This window comes from Dermacentor andersoni, chromosome 1, assembly GCF_023375885.2.
Source record: "Dermacentor andersoni chromosome 1, qqDerAnde1_hic_scaffold, whole genome shotgun sequence".
Taxonomy (NCBI): domain Eukaryota; kingdom Metazoa; phylum Arthropoda; class Arachnida; order Ixodida; family Ixodidae; genus Dermacentor; species Dermacentor andersoni.
In genome coordinates, this window is record NC_092814.1 from 394,471,641 (window position 1) to 394,480,821 (window position 9,181).

The window sequence follows — 9,181 nt, forward strand, 5'->3', positions numbered from 1 at the left end:
CCCTCCTTTTCTTCCATGTGTTCGTTTCTGCTGCTGCTGTCACGAGAAGCTTTAACGACTAGTCAAGTTGCTCTTTTGTACCTTTTTTCCTTATATTCTCCATAAGCTTCTATATTTATGGAAACAAATTCATTCAATCATTCCTTCATTCATCCCTCCATCCATCCGAGGGGCACGGATGTAGTGGCATAGCTAGGCCTAGTCTGACACCCGGGGCCTACGGTCTTCTAAATTTCTTTTGGTACTGCCCTACTGGGCCACCCACAGTGCCAAAGTACTGCAGACTCTAACAACCAAGACGATTTTGTTTAGAGAAGTTTTTGTTGAGTCATTAATGTGACTTTAGTTCCTCAATTTCCGAACTTCCGCTAGAACTGCTAAGTAAGCAGTTATTTAAGATATCCTTATGAATTTTCTGCTATATTTTGCACGATACCGAGTTCCTAGTGGTCACAAACACACATAACCTGATAGAATGCAGGGAAATATCCTCACGAAATTGTCATTTCTGTAAAATTCCATGCAGCTAATAAAAGACGCTGTATTTCTGACATGAAGTCAAACAAAAACAACAAAATAATAAAGGGACGGTTACCTAGGGCTAGTAGAGAGTGTTTTTACTCAATATCGCGAAGATGATACAAAACAATAAAACGATACAAGACTGATACTAGCAACACTGTATATACCCTGGCCCAGTTATAACTTTAACCAGAGTAAACAATTATGCGAATGCCACGAAGCTGGCCAGAACCATGGTAACATTGTAACGGTAATATGCGAATGCCACGTAGCTGAACAGAACCAAGGTAATGTTGTAACGGTTGTAAAGGTAAGCTAATGTTGTAAGGTACGCAAAGTGCATCGAGTGGCCAGTCGTGCGGCAATTTTGCTTGTATTGGCGAGCTTCTTTCACGCTCGCAAAAACACTTTATGTAGCACGTATTGTGCAACCGAAAGCTGTATAAGGAGTTTTTCATGTCGCTCTACAATTTTTTCATTGACAGCTTTAATCTACATATTTGAAATTTGATTAATTAATTTGAGTATCTAGTTTCTAATATCTAATAATAAAATATCTAACAATTTGCGTATCTCCAAGCGACGACAAACAACATTACCTTGCTTCTGTCCCGCTACGTGACACTCGCATATTTTTAAGCTCTCCATGGCTACAGTGAGCTGGTACACCCTGTATATGCTGACGACGCACAAACCATGATCGGAGATGAGCGCACCGCAAGAGCACATGAAACATTCCGCTAAGGCGAGTAGTTTAGCAACCACTAAGCGAATTAAATTTTTAGCCCGCACATTCTTGCAATTATTACGCAGGGTGTTGATAAAGCTGCAGCCGACAACTCAGCTTCACTAAGCATCTGGTACAAAGGTACACGAGCTCGGGCTGCTGTTTACTGGAGCATTCTGTACCATTTACGCCCTGTCAAGCCGGCGGAAAGAGGGGCGTCTTCAGACGTATGTGACACCCCCCCCCAACTGGCACCTGGCTGGCACGCAAGGCCCACGCCTACCCCCCCCCCCCCCCCCCCTTCTACCGTTACTACGGCACCGCGCAGACTCAGTGCGCCCAATTTTATGTAAAGAAGGAGTCAAAACTAGAGAAAAATTCACAAGTTTCCGCAGGAGGTCGCAAAAAAAAAAAAGAACAGTCTTGGCACGATTTAGCCTGGACATACCGTAGAAGATCAAGGTCTATCTTAGGTGAACAGCACACCTTGGGCTAAACGTGTCTCTTTAATCTATAGACTGGATTGCACCATCAGGTTGCACACGTAAGTAACGACACCTCTGAGGTTTCGTACTGCAATGTCTGCAATTGCAACCTAAGGCCACGCATGCAATACGTTAAAGTGCACATGGCAAGGTAGACGCACATATATAATGCAAATAAAGCTGCAAATAAAAATGGCTATATTTGGCTACAGTGATTTTTGCTCTTTTTTGTGTTTGGCTACATTTGGGCTACAATTTCTCTTGCTTTAGACTACACCGCCTCGTCCGACCTGCCAATCCTTGCGACACGCCGCACGCGGCAAGCGCCCGCAGCGTAGACGCGTGCGTCCACCGTCGCGTTTTGCAGTACACGGCAACGGCGCGTGGGGTCCCGCATTGTCTCGTTCCATTTCGTACTTCTCATGACAAAGTGCTCTCCATTCTGCCAATTTCGTGTTCCATCGGAAGTGTCTGTGTTTTTTTGCGCCACTGCCGGCCACGCTCAGGCATGTCGGATACGGACGAGGAGCTACTGGTTACTGTGAACATTATAATACTTATTTGTTATTGACTTGTGCAACGCCGACGAGCCAGAAAGAGGACGAGAACATTTTGGGTGCGCCCTATATGGCGCTACAGGCACAATGAGGGCCAGGAACACACTCTGCTTCCCCGCCTGTGCGCGAGAGATGAAATATACTTCAGAGAGTAAGTAATCGATGACTACATCTTCCATTCAGTGCTTACCAGGTGCAGATCATGCAGGCTCGGGAAAGATTGCGCCGTTTCTTGTAGCTACATGCGAATGCCGCCGAGTGTCTTGGATACTTTGCTCGCTCTCGTGCGGCCGCGGCTCCTGGTTGAGCGGCAGGTGACACCGTTCCGGGATCCCCTTTCTGGTCATGATCGACTAGCAAAGCGATAAGGTAAGTTTTATTTGAACCCTATTTCGTTCTGTAACGCAGTAATACCGAATGTCTATGCTAAACTTGTACTGACACCTAAATGGAATCTTATTTACGCACGGGAAACGCACAGCCCATGGTTTCGCTGCGAGATTAACGCACCGAAATGCATCTATGCAGTTTATTTGGGCACGCTCAAGAACCGTAGGCGACCAAAAATCCTTCTTCTGCACGCACGCACAAACTTCCTTGTGGCGTGCCACATTATCAGTTCGTTGTTCTCGCACGTCAAGCCTGAGTTTATCTTCATTCAGTATTTTCGGTCGTGCAGAAATGAAGAGGCCTGTCAGTAGTTATTTACTTAACTGTTTATGTTATTATCAAAATTATATTTGCATTGTTAGTGTTGAATACACAGCTAATATTTTGTAGAGCATAGTATTGAGTGTTCATGCCAAATAAAAGTTTATATGATGTTTTGCAGGTTCCTTGCGAACGGAGACACCTTCAGGAGCTTATCCTACAATATTCTAACAGGGAGGTCAACAGCACGTGAAATTGTCAGACAAACAACTTCCGCCCTTTGGGACGCTCTTCGGTCAACGTGTTTAAGATTTCCGGCAACTTCCCAGGAGTGGCTAAAGGTAAACAGAGAAGCTGTATAATTTATGTTGTCTGGAATCTGAGTAACCAAGGCATAGCAGTGCTTTCTAAGGATACCGTGAAATAGTTCAATATGACATCGTTCGGTATCACGAGTTTGTGCTGGTCGAGTCCGTAATCTGGCTGACAGGTTTGCCTTTGCTATTTTCAGATCGCTCCCCACATGCAAGAATCTTGGCACTTTCCCAATTGCATAGGAAGCGTCGAAGGTAAACATGTGCACATCCATGCCCAGTCAACTCAGGATCGAGGAATTTAAATTATAGGAAATCATTCAGTGTTGTCCTCCTGGCTGTGTGTGATGCACATTATAAGTAAGTCAATTCTTTCAATGCTTGGAACTTTACTATGTTGATTTCCTCTGCTTGCACTGAAAAAGTCTCATGTCATCACAGCAAGGTCAACAGTCAGTGTGCTATAATTTGCAACAGGCGCCTTTCATTACTTTATGTATTTATTATAAACTTAGAACAGCAAAATTAGTACACAATTCTGTAGACAACTGCAAAATAAATAAAGAATGTACAGGGGTGTGTTCTTTATTGTACTTATGTGTGTCGACTTCTAGGTTCACCTTTGTCGACATTGGCCATTAGGGCGGTGAAGGTGACAGTGGGATCTTTCAGCGATCACCTCTGCTGAAAGTGCTGGAAAAGGGTTTGTTAGGCATTCCTCAGCCAAGGAGAATCGGCTTAATAGGTCCCATTCCATACCACATGGTTGGCGATGAAGCTTTTCGCTGAAAACATTCATGATGAGGCGCTATCGAAGACGAGATCAGTTGGAAGTTATATCCACTTCATATCTCTGCCTTTAATACACTATTTATGCTGCTTTTCTAGCAAAGTACGGTGTTCTGCTCCTTCTTTTATAATGTTAATTAAAGCTACATTGAACTCTGCATGTAAATTGCAACGCTTTCAATTGAGATAAATCAGTGAGATATAAGCGTACACGTAGATAACACTGATTTAGCCACTTAGCACGTATAGTGAAATGAAGAATTGCTTGTGGTGTACTGTTTCCATTTTTTCTCATATCTGCAGAAGTTCTGGAATGACCCAGATCAGTGGAAAGAGTACCGGAAAAGGGAAACGTTCAACTATCGCTTGAGCCGAGCAAGACGGTTGATTGAAAATGCCTTTGGTATCATGTCAAGCAGATGGAGTATTTTGCGGCGACAATTTCGGGCATCGGAGGAAACGACTCAAAATATTGTGGAGTCATGTGTTGTATTGCACAACTTCCTGCTGAGTTCGCCACAATCGCGATCTGCATACAGCCCTCCTGGTTGCAGTGATCATGAGGACTGGGAAGGTAAAATCGTAGAAGGATTCTGGAGAGCTGGCAGTGACAGCCTGCCGGCCATGGGGGATCTCATCACTATGTCTGGATATCATTCTGGAAGGTGAACTATTTCGCAAGTGAAAGCATGCACAATCAAGATTCCCTTGTTGGGCCACTGACGGTGCTGCATTTTGTTGCTTTTCCGGGACAGCTATGGATATGCGCAACCACTTGGCAACCTACTTAATGAATGAAGGACGCGTGCCATGGCAGGAGAGGACCGTGACCCGCGCGGGAATAGAGGTAATGGTGCAATTTTTCAATCATTTGCTCAAGACATATGTTGCAATCGCATAAATTCACAATAATGCTGCACAAATTGGAGGGCGTTCTTTATTGCTAGAACGTAGCTCGGTATACACCTACTCACTCGGGCACTTCCATCTCGGCCTCAGAAATAAGGGAATGAATTTTGAATAGTATTTCAGAATGTTTCATTGGCGGAAGCTTGCGCAGTTTCGTGGCCATCCAATTGGCCGCCTCCTGGCATTCATCTGGTGGGCTTTGGGCACTGGGAACTGCAAGCTCCCTTGCGCTCTCAATTCTACTTAGGGTGCTGCTGCAGCTTTTTAACGCTTATTGTGCAGCTTGTTCGAATGTATCTTTCTTCTTTTACTATAATGACAATGCCGCAGTTTTTATGGGCAGTTACACACACGTAAAGCATTTTGCAGGAAAATTGAACAGCAGAGCTACCGAGACTGTGGTGCCACGTAAAGTCGCGCTTCGGTGGGCTGCGCTGGCGGCTGCGCTCTGTTTGTGCCACTGTTGGACCTTGGTGGCACATGAAAAGAAAAATATCATCTGTTAAGAGAGGTACAGCGTAACATACCTTGACACTAGCTCACCCGGAAGATGCTGCATCCTTTCTCGGGGTTCGACTGAGCAAGCTGAAATACATAGATAATGTGTTTCGATAACACAACAGGATATGAAACGTCCAGTATGCGGTGCACAGCATTTTACAGGCAGCAAGACAATTTATGCAATACAATATTATCCAGCTTTGTAAGTAATAAACTATTTCATTTAGCAAGTGTGTTTTATGCATGTGCGTTCTATGATTGATCATTCATAATAAATTCACAAGTACCCACCCACAGCTCTCTTCGTCGTCTCAGTGGCACAAAGGTGTTCTCCCGGAGCATCTGCATTGACATCAACAAATAATAAAGATAAGTACGTAGACGTGATACATGGTAGTGCAAACAAAATGTGACAAAGCATACATTTCATACAGCACTTCTTCAGCAGGCGATGGGCTGGGTCAACTGCATATAATATTTATCTAGGCTGAATGAATATTTGTCAGAGTACTACATGCAGGTCCAAGTACGTAAACCGAAAAAAACAATATACCAATCGCCTGCAGCACTGCTGGTTGAGAGTGCATCTTCGGCCTGCTGCAGGTGTCTGTGAGGGCAGGAATCAATGTGTAAACGCCTGAATTAAGCCTCCAAGACCATCGTTAAATATAGGATTATTACCTACCCGTTTTGTAGCAGTGGGATATTCGTGGTTAATCTGGAAAGAAATGAATAAACCGGTATTGCATTCCACGATTCACGCACATAGATTAACATTTCTCAATTATGCGGCTATAGGCCAATAACAAACGCTGTTCTGAATCGTACCGTAAAACCCCCGAGCAACAAAATCAGGAAACAAAAAAGTGAGAGTGATGTAATAGTTTTGTAATAACCGCTTCGATAATGTCGGCTATGCTAGAGCAGCGAAATAGGAGTTCGCAAGCTCGGGATATCGCAGCCATCAGACGAGGGCACCAAAATATTAAAAATTGGAGTGGTAGCTATGTGGCAACCAATGCAGTCACTAGATGCTGCAACGTGGAGAAAGGCCGAGGGCACGGCCGGAAGAAAACAAAACCGCCAGCTGTTATTCAACCGCGCTTACTCTTTCTACGTGAAAATGACATGTATGAATGGGTTCTAACATCAAACCTCCTGATTTAACGAAGAAATACAAACATACGTCCGGCCGTGCGCCGCACGAGTGCACCCCGTGCACAGCGCGCGGACACAGGCCTCTTCGAAGTATCGAACGATATAGCACCATTCTTGAGCGTGATAAGAGAGCGGCCGTATTCAGAAATTAATGTCACGACTGGACTTCGTCAACATAAAAGTAAGAATCGCCTGTAATGAACATGCCCGAGAGGGTCATTTCGTTTCCTTCTGCGCGTCAGCCGTTCACGTGAGCCACGGCAAAGCTAAGTCGCATTTCTTAATATGGTAGTAAATGTACCCATGCACTAGCGAACACACATTTACCTAGGGAGGAAATATTCCAATATATGCACCAGATTCACTCCCCGTGCGCGCGGCAACTGAGGTGAACGACACTTCACAAGCGCATCTTGCTTTTCTGCGTAGTACCGCGTGTTCCGCAGCATGCTGTATGAATGCTATATATCATAGTATGTCCATTCAGTTTTCACTTCCCCGTCCTTGCCGGGAGCAGAACTCTTGCAGGCCTTCTTTTCTTCCAGGGCTATTTTGAGCCAGCGGTCCCGAAAGTTCTTAAATTTCCCCGTTCCCTGCTCGCCTGCATGGTATGTACAAACACAATGACACGCTCGCACATGTTCCCGCAACATTAAGAAAATTTCACCAATTACTCACCTATCATGCCAAACTGCTGCCCAATAATGTGCCAGCGGTTGGCGTGCAGCTCCTTGTCCTTAAAATCGACGTTCGATTTCCACGAACGCTTTCCAAAAATGCCTCCAATGCGAGGCGACTTCTTCGTCGAAGTCTCGGTGGTGGTGTGGGAAGGCTTAACAAAAACAGCCCCCTTGACTGGAAATGACCTCTGAGGTTTTACGTCGTGCGTGTGACTGCTCGATGTCAGAGGCCATAGATTATGATTCTTTGCTTATGCGACAGGTGGCGCCACAACAGCGCGGCTCGCTTCTTATTGGTGCTCGTTTTGTGGCTGCCACGAAAAAAATGGTTCTCGCACCCATTCGCGCGTTTGCCGCGCGTTGCTGCCGTTTTTCGTGAATCTTGCCGCGCGCGGCGTCTGGCGCGCGTTTTGGAAGCTAGAGTGGACGTCCCATTACGCGCGCACTCCGGTGCTAGCGTCAGAGCATGTACGAAGAGCGTGCGCGCAGCTGTTACCAGCTGACGAGCGAGCCAGGAGCTGCGCGCAGCGAGATGAGAAAGCTAACAAGGAGGGAGTGACCTCCCATCCGCTCTGCTAGCAAGATGTTGAGTCTATGCCATGCAACTGTTTTCCAATAATGAGCCGGTTAAGTATAATGCCAACTTCTTGTGTGTGACGTAATTACTTCCGCTTTCTACTTCCGGGTTTCCAGGAATTGCGCCAAAGTTGGGCTCATATGGCTCGTCTCTAAAGTATACCATTCTCTGCTTTGGTGTGCGGTAATGAGTGATTTTTAATTAATTCTAATTCTTCTGGAAACTTCAGTAACTAAACTTGTAACTAAACTTATGTTATCATATCACAGCTATGAATGTATATAAGTGATACCTATGAACTCACGAATTTCGTACTGTATATTTTTCTATCTTGTTCTGATCTATTTAGAATTTCGTCCCTGGTCGTCTAGGGAAAAGGGGAAGTGCTCAGTAAGAAACAAGAGTGTCACTCGGTGTTCGTGCCCCTAAACATGTGCCAAAAGAAGTGTGGCTCCTTAATCTGTTAACATCATGGCGTGGTAGGCCACAAACAAATGACGCATGGTCCAGCTATTCATGAGTAAGCCATGCAAGCCATGTCATTATTTGGCAATTGAAAACAGCATATTCTGGCTTCTCTGCACCACAACATTGACCTTACCATGCTTTCTTGGTGAACATTTGATTTGCCATTGGACGAGCTACTTTACGGTGAGGGTAATTCTCTGTTCCCTGAGAATTGGTAGTAAAAAAGATTGTAATGCACGTTCATTTTGTGCTGAATAAAAAGAAATGTCTGAGAAGCATTGTGCGGCTGATGTGGCGGTTGCTATTTTGGCCCTGGCTACCATGGCCATTCGGATGGGGCGGAATGCAAGAGCGCTTGTGTACTGGCATTGCGTGCACAATAAAAAAAAAAACCCTCAGGCGATCAAAATTAAGCCGGAGTCCGTCACTATGCCATGCCTCGTAATCGTATGATGGTTGTCACTAAGAAAACAGCAGAATGAATTAAGTTTAATTTAGATGTCTGAGAGGCGTAAAAAATGTTTAGTGAAGCAGGTTTTGGCACATATTACGAATTGTTCAAAGCACACCCAGCTTTCAATGGTATGGTGTGGTCTTAAAAGCTTGCAAGCACAGCCAGGTTAATGCAAAAAGTAAAGTACAAGACTTCATTTCACTGTTTTTTTTACAGTAAGCACGAGGGACACTTGTCTTTAAAGGCATCTTCTAAATCCTGTGTATTTATTCATTGGTGAATATGAGATGACCCTATATTCAAGGCAATGATAGGGTGTTAAGACAACAGAAATCCACAATAATTTTTCTGCACTGTTCCTATGGAAACAATACAGGGCACTAACGAAA

The 9,181-nt window shown here is 44.7% G+C and overlaps 1 pseudogene; it reads left to right on the forward strand.

Moving 5' to 3' along the window:
* Positions 1–2,242: 2,242 nt before the first annotated feature.
* On the forward strand, positions 2,243–6,088 carry LOC140213000 (uncharacterized; annotated as a pseudogene).
* The last annotated feature ends 3,093 nt before the right edge of the window (positions 6,089–9,181 follow it).